Source organism: Salvelinus sp. IW2-2015, unplaced genomic scaffold (assembly GCF_002910315.2).
Source record: "Salvelinus sp. IW2-2015 unplaced genomic scaffold, ASM291031v2 Un_scaffold1426, whole genome shotgun sequence".
Lineage (NCBI taxonomy): Eukaryota > Metazoa > Chordata > Actinopteri > Salmoniformes > Salmonidae > Salvelinus > Salvelinus sp. IW2-2015.
Window position 1 is genome coordinate 218646 of NW_019942900.1, and position 19465 is coordinate 238110.

General features: G+C 41.4%; 1 long non-coding RNA gene and 1 pseudogene across 1 annotated transcript; both read left to right on the top strand.

Annotated features, from left to right (window-relative positions):
- The first annotated feature begins 809 nt into the window (after positions 1-809).
- LOC112070787 (uncharacterized) lies at positions 810-10239 on the top strand. Its single transcript, XR_002893967.2, has 2 exons — positions 810-1931; positions 9091-10239. It is a non-coding gene; the product is annotated as an uncharacterized lncRNA (long non-coding RNA).
- Positions 10240-11582: 1343 nt separating this feature from the next.
- Positions 11583-13580, top strand: LOC139024368 (acyl-coenzyme A thioesterase 3-like; annotated as a pseudogene).
- The last annotated feature ends 5885 nt before the right edge of the window (positions 13581-19465 follow it).

The following is a 19465-nucleotide window of genomic DNA, read 5'->3' on the forward strand; positions in this document are numbered from 1 at the left end:
CCATGAACAAACTTGTCTTGTTCACTCCATGTGTTTTGCAGCGTTGTGAAACACGTCAGTTGATTGATAAGATTGCATGTGCTGCATTCTCCAGCATTAGCTAACTTCCAAATCGCTATTTTAGCGCTGGTAATGCGGCCAGTTGCAGTTTGTGGGAAACGTTGCAAAGGGCGCTTCCCTTTGCCCTTTGCGAAAGTGGTTTCCCTTGGGAATATCTAGCCAAGTCACTGTATCTGGGGACTTTTCCCAGTTGAGATGTGGGCGCTACTTACTTTAACTGAAATTCACATTTTGTGTATTGTGCTCAATTTGCAACAGAATCATCAAGACCCTGTTCCCATGCCTCTTCGTCAGAAGATTTCTTTTTTGATTAAACCTGGCGACCTTTGAATCTGAAACGTGTTTAATAGTTCCTGACCTTGTTCGTTCATAAAGAACAGATATTGATGAGAATTGTTCTGTTGTTCGGCGGAGCGATAAGAAAGAACCCCTCTACAAAAGAGGCAACAGGGGAACCTCCAGAGGGCGGTGGCAACATTTCTGAAGGGAGCTGCTGACAGAGAAGGGGGTGGGAAAGACAGGCCAATTGAAGATGCTGAAGAAACAATGTGTGTGTCTATGTATATTGTATTGTATCGTAGGCGCACCCGATCGGTCTGGCTCAGCATGTAAGTGCTTTATTAAAATAATTTTGATTAATAATTGATTGATTGAATGCAAGTGCTATATAGCTTTATGATGATACTGTATATGTGTGTTTGTGTGTCATATGATGATACTGTATATGTGTGTTTGTGTGTCATGATATTTGATTGATCGCTTGAAAGTGCTGTATAGCATSATGATTTAGTTTATTAGGATTCCCATTAGCTATTGCACATGCAGCAACTACTCTTCCYGTCTCTGGCCATCTTCTCCACCGTGCCTCAGCTCTGCTGATGTTGTTGAAGTTCGATCTCTATTGTTCTCCGTCACGTTGTCTTGGGCCACCCCCTCTTACATCTGCCCTCTGGAGTCCAATGGGCAACTATTCTTGGGATAGAGTCCGTACTTTGTCTCAGGACGTGTCCAATCCAGCGGCGTCTCTTGAGTGTGGCATCCATCCCGCTTCATTTGTCAAAGGAGATTGGTGTTTGATATTGCGTTTTTCCAGAAGATTCTCCAGAGACAAGTTGTTTGGAAGGTAGATCATTTTTTTCAGGTCTGCTTGTCATTTCCAATCATTCTGAACCATAAAGGTATATATAGAGTTTTGTATTTGTGCTATATTGTCTGGATTTCCAGACTTTGTTGAACTTCGTAAAGATTGCTCTATCATTATTGATTCTGGTGCAGATGTCTCCTGGTGCCTCCATCATGGCATATGGTGCTCCCAAGGTGTAATGAACGCGAGGTTGAGACAGAGCTGGTTTCAAGCGCAGGGAACAGCAGGTGTTTATTGCTAAGGACCACAGGAGGAGGCAGGTGGCTGGGTCCAGGGACAGGCAGAAGGTCATACACAGGGGGTCCAAAAGGGCAACAGTACAGGCAGGGAGAAGGCTAGTTACGTAGACCGGGAGATCAGGCAATAGGTAGATAACAGGAAATCCGATAGGCTAAAGTACAGGCAGGGAATAGGCAAAAGGCGTCGTTAGTGAGGCAGGAAAAACTATCATACACGGGAGGAGTAAATCACGGGGGAAAACAGAGCTCTAAAAGTTGTGTGTCACAAAACCAACAATACCTCACAGTGATGCAAAGAACTGAACTAAATAGTGTGTGATAATGACCTACAGGTGTGTGAACAGGTGATTAGAATTCAGGTGATTGGGATCTGGAGATTGAGCTGCGTTCAGGGGATGTAGGTGTTTGAGAGTGTGAGCTGGAAAGTGAGCTTAGTTCAGGGTATCTACGTGTTTGAGGGTGTGAGTTAGGAGCAGACGTTACACAAGGTAAGTAAAACTGTAGGTTAACTCCAGGTCCTGTTCCTTGATTTTGACTGCTTTTGCTATGTTGATGGGCATGACTGTTGTCTTGCTGCAGTTGATAACCAGGCTGACTTGCTGGCCAAAGGACTGGACTCTGTCAGTTTTGTCTTCTAGATGTGTGTGTGTGTTTGTTTGTGATAAAAGAGCCAGGTCATCGGCAAAGTCAAGTTCTTCTAGAGTAGAATATAAGGTCCATTGTTTTCCTCTTGCCTGATCTTCTGTTTGTCGCATGACCCAGTCTATTGCCAGGTTGAAGAGTAAGGTTGACATCACACAACATTGACAAACTCCAGACTTCACAGCAAAGCTCATGATGCTCGTTCCCACAATGCATGAAAAGTTGCTATAGAACTGTTTTATGATGCCAACAACATGGGTGGGGATTCCATCAATTCTTAAGATCCTCCATAGGCTTCCGCGGTGAATGCTTCAAAAACCTTCTGGAAGTCAATAAAGTTGATGTAGAGTTTACTTTGCCACTCAATTATGTTCGTGAGGGTGAATATCTGGTCTGTACAGCTCCTTCCTCCCACAAAACCAGCTTGTTCATTCCTAAGCCCTTTTGTCTACAGCTGAAGACATCCATTGTACGATAATCTTGCAAAAGGTGTTCCTGGGAACGGATAAAAGTGTGATGTCCATTCAGTTGTTGCAATCTGATAGTGTGCCCTTATGTACCTGTATGGTCCAGTCTGAAGGTATCTTTCCCTTCATCCAGATGTCAGTGTAGAGTGGAAGGATGTTTTCAGCCAATACGTGGGTTCGACTTTTAACAATTCTGCATTGAGGTTATCAGGACCTGGAGCTTTCCCATTCATTAGTGACTTGATGGTAGTAATTAATTCTTCTTTGGTTGTTGGGTCGGTGTTTTATGTCTAGATGGCTTCAGGTGTGTTAATTGGATCCCGAGGGGGTTCTCTGTTGAGAACCTCTATGAAACGTTCTGTCCATATGGCTTCCTGTTCATTGTCTGTAGTCAGGAGATTGCCTTGCTTGTCTTTGATTTGAGTATTTTACTTGAATTTTCTGCCACAGATTAGGTTAGTGATTTTGTATACTGTTCCTTGCTACTACTTTTTCAGGTGCACTTGCCAGCTCCTCCAGGTAGGAACTTGTGTCTCTTCTTACTAGCCTTTTGACTTGTGTGTTGATTTTTCTGTACTGCTCCTCCAATTTCTGTTTTAGCATTTGTGATTTGGCATCTGTTTTTCTTTTTTAGGTCCCATCTTTCCTCGATCATTTCTGATGATTCTGGGGTGAATCATTCCTTGTGTTGCCTTCTTCTGTGGCACATTTTCTTGCTGCTTTAACCACTTTCTCTGACTTCCGGTCTTATTTCCCTCAGTCGCTTCCTCATCTTCTTCTGTGTTGTTAGAAAGGGCTTGATACTTTTTGTGAACTTGCATTGTGAAGGGTTTCTTGACTGTTTGGTCMMTCAGCATRCCAACATCAAATCTTGTTGTTCCTTTTGTCGGTGGTCTTGAACTTTTCAGTCACAAGATGGTGGTCACTGGCAACATCTGCCCCCCTTCGCACCTTGACATCCCACAGCGAGCTTCTCCACTTGCCGTTGATCATCAGGTGGTCAATCTGGATCTTGTCTCTTCCATTAGGAAAGTACCATGTCAGCTTGTGKATATTCTTGTGGGGAAACAGGCTGCCACTAATCACCAGGTTATTTGTGACGCAGAATGTTGCCAGTCTCTCACCGTTGTCATTCATCTTTCCACAGCCGTGTTTCTCCATTGTTCTCTCGTAGTTGGTGTTGTCGATGCCAACCTTTGCATTCAGGTCTTTGATGATAAGGAGCAGGTGTCTCTACTTCAGATTGGAGGGTGTTATAGAACAGGTTGTTCTCTTCATCTTTGGCATTGTTTGTGGTAGCATAACATTGGATTATTGTTAGTTTGGTATGTTGTCCATTGAGTCTGGCTTTTATCATTMTGCTGCTGATTGGTTTCCATTCCGTTAGAGTTTTCTATACCCCTTTCTGTAGGATGATGGCAACACCTTCAAGATGTTGTCCATCCTCCCGTCCAGAGTGTAGTACTGTTTCTCCAGTGCTAGTTCAGGTGGAACCAGAGCTTGTCCACCTATCAGACCTCAGGATAAGACCCAGATGCAGACAGTTCGAAGTAACAAAAGATTATTACAAAAACAGGGGGMAGGCAAATGACAGGTCAAGGGCAGGCAGAGGTCAGTATTTCAGAGCAGAGTCCGAAAGGTACAGAACGACAGACAGGCTCAGGGTCAGGTAAGGCAGAGGTCAGTAATCCAGGGCAGTGTCACAAGGTACAGAACGGCAGGCAGGCTCAGGGTCAGGGCAAGCACAATGGTAAAAACTGGGAAAACAGGAGTACGGGGAAAACGCTGGTACGCTTGACGAGACAAGACGAACTGGCAACAGACAAACAGAGAACATATAAATACACAGGGGATAATGGGGCAAATGGGCGACACCTGGGGGGGTGGAGACAAGCACAAAGACAGGTGAAACAGATCAAGATGTGACCCCAGCTGGCTTCACTCACTCCCAGGATCTGTAGCTTGTATCTCATTTCATTGGTAACCTATGCCAGCTTTCCGGACTCAAACATTGTTCGAACATTCCATAAGCGAACATGCAGTTCATTTTTTTTGGTGTTCAGTGCTCCCATCTTCACATCTTCAGTTTTCCGTAGACTTTCACTGATGGCAGTCATACAAGTCTGGGACTCTGGGAGGTCTTCGCATCCAGTTGTAGGATTGTCATTTGTTGTTTCTGTTTCTGTAGCAGGAAGTTTCTACGGGATGGGGTTGCTAGCTCCATGCTCAACCGTCCACCATTTCTGGCTTCTGAGTTGATTTGTTAGTCCTCTCCCCTAGCCTTTTGTCTTACTGGTGATGGATTACAGTCTCATACCATGGGAGGCCAGACAGGCTTTGGGTCGTGTACAAGCTTCCCCGGCACGTCAAGCCCAACCAACTTTTGCTGCTGTGTAGTGAAAGCCATAACTGAAAGCCAACGGAATATGTTGGTTTGGTTTTAGCAGTTCATACCAGCAGTGCAAGACAGTCTTCCTGTGATACCACACGATGATACTGTATTATATATGTGTGTGTGTGTGTGTAAAACAGTTCGTCTTTCAATCACCCACGTGGGTATATCCAATGAGGAGATGGCACGTGGGTACCTGCTTCTATAACCAATGAGGAGATGGGAGAGGCAGGACTTGCAGCGCGATCTGCATCAGAAATAGGAATGAGTTCTATTTTAGCCCTTGGCGTCGCAGACGCTCGCGAGCACTGTGGGTGCAATAATTGAATAACATGGAAGCTTGTGGAAGGCTACCTGAAATGTTTGACCCAAGTTAAACAATTTAAAGGCAATGCCACCAAATACTAATTGTGTGTATGTAAACTTCTGACCCACTGGGAATGTGATTAAAGAAATAAAAGCTGAAATATATCATCCTCTCTACTATTATTCTGACATTTCACATTCTTAAAATAAAGTGGTGATCCTAACTGACCTAAGACAGGGAATTTTTACTAGGATTGAATATCAGGAATTGTGAAAAACTGAGTTTAAATGTATTTGGCTAAGGTGTATGTAAACTTCCGACTTCAACTGTATGTATTACAATTATACGCTTCAACAGTGTTTACCACTCCTGCTCCTGGGACATCAATGATTACACATTGTAACTATGCAATAGACTAGAAACATGATTGATTTGTAATTCATATATACAGAAATAGAAACTATGAATATCTAACTCCCTTCATCTGCATTAATCTGAGGACACAGGATAGTATTTCAATGAGATACTTCATTTCAACCAGTGGATAATGTGAAACGATTTATTGAAAGAAGTTCATTTTTCAGGTGTTATAAATGCATTATAATTATGATAATTGTAATATTATAAATACAAGTTCAATCTGTACTTCAATGCACATATGGTGTGCATTATAAAACGAGGAAGAAAGACGAGGTGGGGAGAGAGGTGTAGAAGACAGAAAAGGAAAGAGGTAAGAACAGCGGCAGACAGCATATGATTCATCAATTACAGTGCTACCCTAATATTCTCTCAGTTCATCACAATTGCGGTGTCTCCTAACCAGCCTCGGGCCCCCAGTTGGCCCGAAGGTTATCTTAAGAGCGGGAGAGGTGGCGATGACGGGACCGGCTTCCTCTCTCACATCAAAACATACCTGCAGACGAGAGAGCATGATTAAGCCTTGGCTTTTTTATTCTAACAAAGTCAGTCATCTTAAATCTGGAGGTGAAATGCAAAACTGACCTTCGCTCATTAACTCCGGGACTACTACATCTCTGTCTGTATTTCAATGTAAAGCATCTCTTTAATAATACTTCCTGTTGACCCGACCAAGTGACATCTCACCTATGATCATGCTGTGCCCTCTGTGTCAGCCAGTTCAGATGCGGGAGGGGTTCACCAAAACAGCTGATATAACCTYGAGGATTTAGGGAGAAGGGGGAGATGAAGTGAAGAAGAGAGACTGTTCTTGTGTGTGGTCTCACCTGGTGTCCACACTAAGTGRCTACAGARTACTTTATGCTGAAAAACAGACTCATGARGACAAACAATAGAAGATAATGTCAATAGAAGATACTGTATGTGACGCAGACACTTATCGGTGTACCTGAAACACTTAAATATAGAGGGCTATGTGTCTCATCACTTGGTTATATCAAGGCTAACCCCCGGGGAAATAATGACATGGCAGAAACAGATAGTCCAGTGAAAATAACTGTGTTTATGTGGTGTAAATCTGAAAATTAGCAGCTGACATCTTAAGGATTTTTAAATTAATGCATGTGAGACAGGTTCCATGTACAACAAGACAGGCAGAGATGGAGAAAAATAACACAGAACAGTTTTATTACCTCTGGTTATGGACACTTTTGCCAGAAATTAAGCTTTCACGGCCTGTTCCTCTTGGTCAGCTTGCTCTCTGAAAGTAAAGAAAACAGCTTATTTTTTATAGATATGAAAACAATAACTGAGATATGACCCCACCCATCACAGACCAGATTTGCCCAAACGACCAAGGGTTAGCTTGCTACTCAATGTAATAAAGTAATGACTTTTCAAATAAGTTACCTTACACGTTATGTTGGCTGACAATTTGTTAGCTACGCTGTCCTTACGAACCACATAGCATATCATTACAGCAGCTACCTAACGTTCGTAGTTATACATCAAACTTGCCAGTATATAGGCTATCTTAACTACCCAATGTTTATTGACTTGATTATTCTCGTCATTCTTAGTTTAGCTAAATGGTATAGTCGTTGTGCTTTCTCAATGGACATTCGGGTGCTTTCGTAAATTCGCTCTGGCTATCTATAGGCTGGACAATAGAACGAGTCAAAATTCACCCAAGGCTGAAAAACAGCTTACGAACGTTGGCTAAACTGGAACACTAGCGCGAGCCCATAGTAAATTAATGGAATCGAACGTTTGCTGAGCCTGTTTTGACTGGAGTGATGCTTAGAATTCCATAATTTTTTTTAGCCCTTTTTATTTTACCACTACAATCTGTTCGTCGGACAAAACTGGGAAAAAAACAACTTGTGTAGAAAGTAAACATCTGCACCTCGATGGTATCAACTGTGCTTATGTCTGCGTAATGAAAACGTAGGGTAAAAAAGTCAAACTTCTGACTATTTCTGGTCTAGCAATCAATGACAAACGAGCTCGCTGCCCAGACTTACATAATTACAAAGAGGAGATTCTCCTGATTTTAAAATGGTGCCCGTGTAACAGTTTTGCTTCCGTCCCTCTCCTCGCCCATACCTGGGCTCGAACCATGGACCCTCTGCACACATAGACAACAGCCACCCTCGAAGCATCGTTACTCATCGCTCCACAAAAGCCACGGTCTTTGCAGGGCAAGGGGGACAACTACTTCAAGGTCTCAGAGCGAGTGACGTCRCCGATTGAARCGCTATTAGTGCGCACCCCGCTAACTAGCTAGCCATTTTACACCGGTTACACCCGATTTGAAAAAAATCTAAAYATACACATTGCGAGATATTTGGTGAAATAGACAGACATGCCAATATTTCCCCCATAGGAAACAATGGGAAGACCGCAGAGTTCCAATATTATTTTTGATGTTTACATTTTGTTGTTTACATTTTAACTATAAAACAACGTGAGCAGGTCTCATTGCCAACAATAGTGAAGCAGGCATTGTGACGTTGAACAATAAGCTGGGAATAGAACRTTCGGAAGTCGAGTTGGTGCCACGGTGGTCAATAGAACTAATAGGAGCTGGCAGGGTGAAAAATGCACTAAAATGAGGCCTGTTTTTTCGCGATTACTTCAAAACGACGGCAAGCAGCWGGGAAATATGKTCATATTAKGAAACTGGAGCAAAACTGTCTGAATTTACAAACTGACAATTTTTCTCTGAATGGAAACACCATAATATTAATCAAATTAATCAAATATTAATCAGCTAAATATACTATGTTATTACAAAAAAGGTTTTAAATTCTCTGGTAATGCCAATACGGAATACTATCAAATGCTTCTCAAAGATGCCCTYTGGTGGTCAAACTAGCAATAATGTGCAGTAACAGAAGAAATGGCTGAGAATGAAATGACATGCCACAGAATGCTGCATGGGCACGCAGGGTGTKCCGCAGTATGATTCAACTTTTAAAAGGAGGAACCACTGTAAGTCTATGGAAGGGGGTGAGTGCCATGAGCCTCCTAGGTTTTGTATTGAGGTCAGTGTACCCAGAGGAGGACAGAAGCTAGCTGTCATCCAGCTACACCACGGTGCTACCCTACAAAGTGCTGCTGAGGCTACTGTAGACATTCATTGCAAAATGGTGTGTTTTAATCTATTATTTGGTGACAKKAATATATTTAGTATAGTTTTATCTATAGAGGATAACCTTTTAAATGTTTTACATTTGAGGAGAATGGTCCTTCCCCTCCTCCACTGCCTAAGAGATGATGATTATTAGTGTGTATGGCTGAGAAAAATAAAGAGAGGAAGGGAGAGAGAGAGTGTGTGAGTTGAAGAGAGAGAGATTATGATCCTGACCACAATTGTATCCTAATTGTTCCTCTCACTCTTTCTCTTTATGTTCCTCTAGATCAGTGGAAGCGAGGGAAGTGATGTGGAGAKTCATGGCTCCGAAGCAGAAGGCAGGGAGAAAGAGGACTTAGAGATGACAGGAGGGATAGAGGTGTGGAGGGAGCGAGGACGAGGAGGGAGAAGCGAGTGGAGTGAGAGGAACATAGAGAGGAAGAGGAACATGGAGAAGGAGAGCACACCAGAGAGGGGGAGCCTATGTTTTCATGGAGTGCTTCTGCTCCAATTCTCACCATTCACAATTGTACCACACAGCTTACTTTGTGCAATTTGTCTGTCTCATTTGTTGCATTTGGTTCCGAAAAGTGCATGTACCTACATAGTAACTGCTCAAAGCGGCTGCATGGCATATTGCTACCTATTTATGGTACTCTGAGGGCTGCGTCAGTAGACCAGTGCGGGGACCCTGCAACGGCCCTTTCCCAGAAATCGCAGGCGCTGGTCCCTGAAGGCATTCAAAATGCAGCTTGTACATTCACTTGGCTACGGTGTTGTTACTCCGTCATTTGAACATAGGTCCACTCCCTGGTGAAGTTTGAAGGGCGCAAGAGAGGGTGTGTGGTGTGCATCCGGAGTGGACGCAGGGAAATGAGTGGGAGACGTGTAGAAACCTCCTTTGGGTGCTCTACGTGTTCTGTGGCACTTTGCAGGGTGGGGCAGTGCTTCCAGAAGTTCCACAACATGTTGTAGGCTAAATGMAAACACTAAAGTGACAGTGTGAAATATGAATTTGTCCTACAAATCTTTTGGGGAAATTGTATACTAAACATGTGTTTTGTATCTTCTCTCTATTTGTCTGCATTCACTGAATTGTTGTCAAAGTAGGCTACTATTTCTACATTTTGTTTCAGGACTGGTTTGTACTAAATCTCATTGAGAGAGATTATCTACATTTTGAATATCTCTGAATAGTTGTTAGCATTGTTAGAAGTAAGTAGCGTTGTCAATCAAAAAACCTACTTTGTGTGGGTTTTGAAAAACTTTCTGAATATTGTCCTCTGGTCACATTTTGGATAATTGTTTCAATATTTATAATATACAATTTAAATACTCTAGTTTGAGTGTAAAAAAAATAACACAAATTAGTGTTATTCCTATTGACATGAATGTGGTGTCATATTAAAGAAGAGGTAGTGGTCTTTAAAACTAAGCTAACATGTAATTGTCATTTGTTCTTTGTTTTTKAGCTATGTCTGTTTGTTTGAAATGTGAGAATTGGCTTTGTCTTAAATTCTCAGTAACCTACAGCAGCATTCTGGAATTATATTGAGGTCTAAAGGGTTAAAATCAATATCAGTCTGTAGAATTGCAGAAATTAGCCTTAAAACTGAGATGAGCTATAAAACAGAACATTTTTCTCTCTACCCCARGGTAAAATGTGTTGAGCTGCAGGAACTTTTCCGGCAAAATGTTTTTTGGGGTTGGGTTTCCCTGGAGATAGGTTCCCCGGTGTTGTCCCAAATGCATTAGTCCGGCCCTGTTCGGATGCACCTGAAATATAATTGGGCATCCTTGGTGCCCCTCCATTCTCATTGGGTCCGAGTGCTGTCAATCTGGCTCAGATTGAAGAGCAAAAGATGATGCATTAGTTCTGGTTTTCATGAAGACATGTTTTTAGAACATTTTGCAAATGTATTGAAAATTAAATACAGAAATATCTCATTTACATAAGTATTCAAACCCCTGAGTCAATACTTTGTAGATTACATCTGTGAGTCTTTCTGGGTAAGTCTCTTAAGAGTTTTGCACACCTGGATTGTACAATTTTGGCACATTATTATTTTTGTAATTCTTCAAGCTCTGTCAAGTTGGTTGTTGATCATTGGTAGACAGCCATTTTCAAGTCTTGCCATAGATCTTTCAAGTAGAATAAAGTCACCTGTAACTCCGCGACTCAGGAACATTCACTGTCTTGGTAAGGAACTCTAGTGTAGATTTGGCCTTGTGTTTTAGGTTATGGTCCTGCTGAAAGGTAAATTCATCTCCCAGTGTCTGGTGGAAAGCAGACTGAACCAGGTTTTCCTCTAGGATTTTTCCTGTGCATAGCGCCATTCCGTTTTCTTTTTTATCCTGAAAAACTCCCTAGTCATTAACAATTACAAGCAAACCCATAACATGATGCAGCCACCACTGTTTGAAAATATGGAGAGTGATACTCATTGTGTTATATTGGATCTCCTTATTTTCACTCTGTCAAATAGGTTAGTATTGTGGAGCAACTACAATGTTATTGATCCATCCTCAGTTTTCTCATATCACAGCCATTCAACTCCATAACTGTTTTAAAGTCACCAGCTCTTTCCTTCCTCTCCGGCAACTGAGTTAGGAAGGACTCCTGTATTTTTGTAGTGACTGGGTGTATTGATACACCATCCAAAATGTAATTAGTAACTTCAACATTCCAACCATCTTTGCGAAGCATTGAAGAAGAATCACGGCATTGGCATTGCAACCATTGACAGACCCATTCCATAGCAGCATACCGTAGGAGCAATGGAAAGTGCAAGATCCCCACTTTTGGACAGTGATAGCAAACCTAATCCAGAGCTGCAAACCTAAGAAGAAAAAACAACAAGTAAAGCACCAACTTTGAGACATTCTGGCAGTAGAGTGATTTGAAGTAATTACTCATCAATTATATGACTGATATACTAAGCAATTACAACTAGTTTCCACCTTATTACCATGTTGTTACCACTTTATTTTGTAACAAAGTAATACCAAAAAGGTAATATGGAAATAAAATCAGGATTATTTACTGCTTACCTACGGCTGCTTTTTCAAGAATTTGAATCTCCTCCTCCAAATACTCCAGATGGATCTCGGTCACGTTTTTAGGAAGATCATTATAGCCATATAATAACACTGTAAAGACCACAAACACTCTGTTGGTAAGAAGATAATCTTTAGTTTCAGACCACTTCCGTATGTGTATAAATCATCTTTGAACAGTGCTGGTCACTCAATTGTGCAATTGTCCACAACCACAAGTCAGCAGGTGGATCTGAGAGATAAAGTAACAGATGACAAAGGCATTGTATTCAGGTCCCCAGCTACTATGAGGCTGACTGCAGTGGAAAGATTCTAGCAAGAGCTTCATCTCTAGGTGGCAGCTACATTAGAGTTGTCACGCCCTGACCATAGAGAGCCCTTGGTGTTTTCTATGGTGCAATAGGTCAGAGCGTGACTAGGAGGTGTTCTAGTCATGAATTTCTATGTTGATGTGAGTATGGTTCCCAATTGGAGGCAGCTGATGATCGTTGCCTCTAATTGGGGATCATACTTAGTGTGGTTCTTTTCCCACCTGCGTTTGTGGGATATTGTTTCGTTTTGGTTTAGTGCTATGTGCGCTACGAACTTCATGTTCGTTTATTCTTTGTTGTTTTTTGAAGGTTCACTTTAATAAATATGTGGAACTCTACTCACGCTGCGCCTTGGTCCGCTCATTATGTACACGACGAACGTGACAGGAGTAGAACCTACGGGGCTTTTGTGATCTCTGAAACCAAAGACCATACACACAATGTGTGTTAAGATGGCTGTCTGGCCTTGCCTTATCCACTTCAGTATACCTTCCAAGGATAGTCCAGGGATACTGGCTGAAGTAATCAATGAAAGACTGGAGGGGGATATACTATCAAGGAGAGGAAGATCATTATACTGTCAAATAGAGGAGGATTCTTGGAGTTCTATATGTACCATCTGGTTGGTGTTACTGTTGACCCTTTCTTTGATCTACTATGTATTACAAGTTGGTCTTTACCATCAACATGTGATATGTGCTGATTGATTATCAATGTTTTAGAGAGTATATTTCCTTCTTTACAGGAATAGCTCCACACCCAGCTGTTTTAGACTGATACACATACGGAATATACACAGCCGGAAACTAAAGCTTCTCTTCTTGCCAACATAGTGTTTGTGGTCTTTAGTGTCATTATATGGCTATAATGAACTTCCAAAAAAGGGGCGGGATATAACACAGATTCAACCACAAAGACCAGGGAGGTTTTCCAATGCAAAGACACAGTCATACTTCTCCTTATGTTTGTTACCAAAATAATCTTTGCTACCAAGTCCGGGGCCTTAAATGTGAAATATGGTATGAATGACCCCATGGCAGAGGAGAATCACGCAACACTTATCCCAATTGAGAGAGCCAATGGAAGGTTTCTCTTTGTTGCTGCAGAGGATGACCAAAACTGGGACAGTTGTTATTTTGCAGATCAGGCAATGGAACAAACAACTCAAGCGTCATGGGAAGGATAACTACAAGTCAGAATTTTACCCTGGAGCAAGACACTACTTGCAAGACACTACTACGTGCCCTTCTGCCTGTCCAGTATCCATTGTGTTACCGGAAAGCCTGTTGTGTGGGGAGGTAAGCCCAGGTCCCACGCAGCAGCAGAGGTCGAGCTTTGGAAGAGGATTCAGGACTTCTATAGAACAAACCTGGCGAATGATAGCAACTTGAGTAAAGCCAAGTTATAAAATGTTGAAATGAAAACTAGATAAATATGTGGTGCTGAATGTTTTGCTGTGTAGCAGAGCTTAACACAAGTTCCATTACAAAATGCCTTGATGATCCATGCCTGAAGCCTTGTAAAAAAAGAAGAAAAAAAAGAAGAAGAAGCCTACTACAATGAAATCCATAGAAATATAACGATACAAGGCGAGACCCAGATGCAGACACGGGAGACAGATTGTTTGAGCTCTGATATTTATTATAGTCCAACGGGAAGGCAAAAGACAGGTCGGGGACACGTAAGAGTTCATAACCAGGTCAGAGTCCAAAACGGTACAGGGCAGTAGGCAGGCTCGATGTCAAGGGCAGGCAGAATGGTCAGGCAGGCGGCCTCAGAGTCAGGACAGGCAAGGGTCAGAACCAGGAGGACGAGAAAAACAGAGACGGGAAAAACAGGAGCTTGGAGCAAAATGCTGGTTGACTTAGCAAACAAGACGAACTGGCACAGACAGACAGAAAACACAGGTATAAATACACAGGGGATAATGGGGAAGATGGGCGACACCTGGAGGGGGGTGGAGACAAGCACAAGGACAGGTTAAACATATCAGGGTGTGACAAGAAAGGCCCTTTGGAGGAAGGATGTCAGGTACAGCATATTGTGACGGAGCTGATGTCTTGCCTTTGTAATGACAAATTATCCAGGCTAAAATTTAAACTGTTTATTAGCAATATTAATTTAAAGACATCATTTCATTTATATAAATTATTATAATGATTTTTATGCCTTTTCAGAGTTGACCGGCTGTAAAAGAACAGAAAACAGACAATTGTTTTAAGTGGCAAACCTTTGTTTCTTGCTATTATTATGTACTTTTCATTCATGTATTTCGCTAATTAAAGTTATCACTAGCAACTGCACGTATAAATAAATGCCTATTTGGCCTCCTGTATCAGAGGAAGAGTGTCCTTTTCTTTGAATGCTTCATTTTGTCTTCGGTAAACATAGCAAGACCCCATCGCTGAAATAGACACAAGAAAACCTGATTGAACTATGCAAAAACCCACCCAAACAAGCCTCTGGACTGATGAAACAAAATTAGGACACTTTGGCAATACAAATCATGTGCTATGTTTACCGATGACCAATTGAATAGTTCAATGGGGTTGCTTTGCTGCTTTTGGTACTGTTAAGCCCAGTGTACAAAACTGTGTCTCCTTCGCAGGTTGTGGTTCTTCCAGCAGGACAACGACCCCAAACACACATCAAGAAGCATGGAATGGTTCAAGAAAAAACTCTGAGGGTGCCAATATATTTGGCCGGAACTGTATTTGAAAAAAATTGTTATTCAAAGTTGGGATATTTTTTTTACATATTGGCCTTATCCATCCTCTGCCATATTCCAAAGCATACTGTACTATGTTTGGTTTTGATCACTTGTGTTTTTTTCCTTAACGTGAAACAAATGTCGAAATGTCTGCATGGACTGGCTCTAAATACACTGCGATCCGGTAACATATTTGCAATGTAAAGGTAGATGTTAATGAGGGGCCACGAATGGTAACTGTTGAGTCCATCTATGGAACTGACTTCCTGATCATTTCAAAAGTCTGCAAGATTGTAGTGAATTTAACAGTGCTGCTAAGACCGATGTGTGATGGACAGGTTGGTGAATGGTGCATGCCCGAAAGGCATGGTTGATCTGGTCATCAGGATGTATTAAAAAACATAGGTAGCGCTTTACATAACACAGAATGAAGTGGTAATAGAATGGTAATAAGTTCTAGTTATCAAACATCGTTTGCTCGGATACCCCTTCATTTCATTGTAATCATATTGTTGAAGGGCARTACACCACATACTTTGTGCCATAATATAGACAACTTATTTGATCCATAAATCCAATATCTCCTCTTTAGTAAGTTTGATCATATGCATGTTCTTACACAGCTAACCTCTAGAGGGTAGCATTGGACAATTGAATGTACAGTAAACAGGCTTTAAATGAGAGGATGAAAATGTTGTGTTTGACGTCTCTGATCTTTTCAATAGCAACTGGTATCAATGGGTAAATCTCATCCTATAGATGTACAAGTAMTGTGCTGTGCTACATTCAACAGTAACTAAATGAGTCACTGAACATTTGTGATTCTCTGTCATGTTTCTGTCTTYAACTGTACCATTCTCTGAATACTAAGAAACCATATGCACCAATAGGGTTCAAGCTACACTGACAGTGAGCTCCATATAGTAACAGTGATACAATGTTTGATCTTCATGATTGAAAAAGCAGGATATCCCCAAGCTAGAACAAAGATGGGGTTAATTCCGGGCACAGTGTTTTATTGAGGACTGCAGCTCACTGGTCATTTCTCAATACACCTGGCCACCATGGACGGGTTGGCTGATGTCACGAAAAATGATGCTGGCCGGAAGGCATGCGTTGTTTTGATTCTGAACAGTCAGATAGCTAGCAACAAGACAAGAWGCTGCCATGTGGGGAAWYGTAGGTGGCTCGTTGTATCTTCTTATTGATACCGTTGTCACGACTTCCGCCGAAGTCGGTCCCTCTCCTTGTTCGGGTGGCGTTCGGCGGTCGACGTCACCGGCCTTCTAGCCATCGCCGATACACTTTTCATTTTCCATTTGTTTTGTCTTTGTCTTACACACCTTGTTTCAATTCCCCAATTACTTGTTCATTATTTAACCCTCTGTTCCCCCATGTTTGTTTGTGAGTGATTGTTTTTATGTAATACGGTCCGTTTATGTGGGCTCGCTTATTTTGTATTGTATTTGTCTATTTTGAGTAAAATAACGTTTATTTACTCATATCTGCTGTCCTGCGCTTGATTCCTCTACACCAGCTACACACTGACTACATTACAACCATGTCTTGTTTTTAGGTGTTTTAACTGATGTCATATATATGCTAATTTCTAATATGGACAAAATTCACTAGCCAGCTAACCAACAACTGTAATGATGTATTTGAGAGACAAGTGCTCATTGTGCAAATATATTAATGTTTTCAATAAACATTTGGGGATTAAATATAGTTGTCAATAGTCTAAGCCAACCCCGTCTGTTTTGCCCCATAGTTGCGCATGCGTCTGTTTTGTTGCTAAACAACCAAGCTATCTATAGCACAGATAGTTAAATGCACATTAAGCACAAACTAAGTATTAAGGATAGCATCTGTTAAGATACCTAAGTCACAACATCTGGAGCTCTTCGGCACTGACATAGTTAACAGTTTACTGTGGGCAGGACAGCAGTTACACCATAGGTTAAGATACACCACTTTTGGAAAACATGAATAATGGGAAAATAAAACATTTTAGATATCACATTGAGGGAGATTTCTATAAATGGAGGAAACAGTTTTGGAAGGCTGCAACCCCCTGGGTGGTGATGGTGATGGTCAGCTATTTTGAGCCCCTGCTGAGATGCTGAGTGTGGGTGGTCGTAAGGATTGACAGTTTGAATCCCATTGTAGAAAAACCATCTGCAGCCACACAGGGATACTGTATCTGTGAATTGAACTGGTCTAGGCCTCTGTGTTATAATTACAGATCTGTATCTCTAGGCTGCATGTACACAGGCAGACCGATTCTGATCTTTTGCCATTAATTGGTCTTTTGACMAATCAGATKAGATATTTTGCCAATAATTGGGCAAAAGATTAGAATTGGGCTGCCTGTGTAAACGCAGCCTAACAGGTACAGTAAAATAATATTATCACTAATATCCAAATCTGTAACTCTACAGGTGCAGTGAAATAACATTATCACAATTTTCMTTTGGCACAGTTAATTGTAAATTATGAATTGTAAATATATGTTGGGTTAGATGCAGATTRTTCATGAAACAGTCTGTTTTCCATGATACTATTTGGGACTTTTTCAACATTGGGACTTTCAATATATCGAGCCATACATCCAGCTGCCTATGACCAGAGGTATTATCAGATTCCACAGAGTATATGTAAATGACATATGGAGCAAAAATAAATATAAAATGTGGAGGTATAAGGAAGAGTACGCCAATATAAATTGTAGAGATACTGTATGTTCCATCTAAGACTAAGAAGAGGAATATTGGAAAGATTTACATAAGCAATAAGAGTTGCGGCACAAAGAGAGGGGGGGTGTATGTAGAGTAAGAGAGAGAGTGTGTGTGAGAGAGCGAGAGAAAGAAGGTCAGACAGAAAGATGGGGAGTGCTGTAGAGGTGTGGATGTTTGTGTCTGGGTTTCACTCGCACAGCGTGGTGCAGTCTAAAATGGGGTGTTGTCTAAAAGACTAGTTTTGGCGACGGAGAAAGCAGAGGGAGGAAACAGGGGCGAGGTTACACTGTAGAGAAAGAAGGCTGGTGTTGCAAAGAGGCTGAAGATTACCAAGCAAATGGGTTGCCTCTATTTGAATGTCAAGGGACGTTCATTTCTATGTATTTTTCTCAAAGAAGTGTAGTCGTTAATGAGAATAATCTATTTGAGTAAATACACATTTCATTGCCAGGCTCGATATTCAGAAGAACAACCAACTCCCCTCGATAAATGATCAAATGAATAATGAATAAATATCCATTATTAATGCCTGTCAGCATTTACTTGGGTGAACCCAATATATATTATGGAATCAGAATTTAAAAAATAACTGTATGCAAGCAAGTCAGTATATTATAAATGAATATAGCGGAAATAAAACCTGCTGATTTCATCCTCCTCCTTAGCAAATGAACAAGGACATATTACTTTTAGAACTTCCTGCCCTTACTACATAATGTTTATTCTCCGTTTATTCCTACTGGTCTGTTTCAGCTAATGACATAGTCCAGTTGTAATGGTCTGGGTGTAGCTGGTGCAGAGGAGTCAGGCGCAGGACAGCAGAGATGAGTAACACAAGTAACTTTACTCAAATATTCCAATAACATGTCGTAATACCGAGCCCACAATAACGGACCGAACATACATAAAACAATCACGCACAAAAAAACATGGGGAAAACAGAGGGTTAAATAATGAACATGTAATTGGGGTATTGAAACCAGGTGTGTAAAACAAAGACAAAACAAATGGAAAATGAAAAGTGGACCGGCGATGACTAGAAGGCCGGTGACGTCGACCGCCGAACGCCGCCCGAACAAGGAGAGGGACCGACTTCGGCGGAAGCCGTGACACCAGTAGAGCTCACCAACTTGTAGTCCTAAAAACTGGAAATGAGTTACCTCTGATTCGTTCAGCCATTCCTATGGGGAAAAAATGAGAAATAATAGGGTTTTGGGATAAACGCCAAAAATAAGATCTGAGGTTAGCACAGGCTTGGGAGATCTTATACATTTTGTTCTATGAGATAATATCAGTCAGTTAACATTACCTTTATGTTTTTTATTATTAAATAAATGCTTACAAATTCACAAAAAGTGACGTTAGCTGATTAAGATCATCTCATAGAACAAAACGTATGAGATGTCCTAAACTTTATTTTCTGCGATTATCGAAAAACCCTACAAAAACTCCATTCATTTTCCCATAGGCTTTGCCCAACGAACCATGGTGGAGTTAGGGCCTACAAAAAGATGCCATTACTATTGCTCTCTATACCAAGGCTAACAGCTAAAAAATGTATCAAGGCAGTCAACATGCTCTGTAGACCTCCACCACAAGGCAGTGATGTACTGTAGTATATTTCGAGTCTGGTCTCGAGACCACTATTGAGTGTCTCGGTCTTGACTCGGTCTCGGTCTTGACTCGGTCTCGGACAATGAGGACTCGTAATTTCTTCATGAGACCAGGGGCCTCATAACTGTTAATTTTGCACCATTTCTGAAAAGACTGCGTATGCACAAAAAGTATAGAGATTCATTCAACTTGGCGCAAGCCATACATACACGTTTCCCATTATAAATCAGA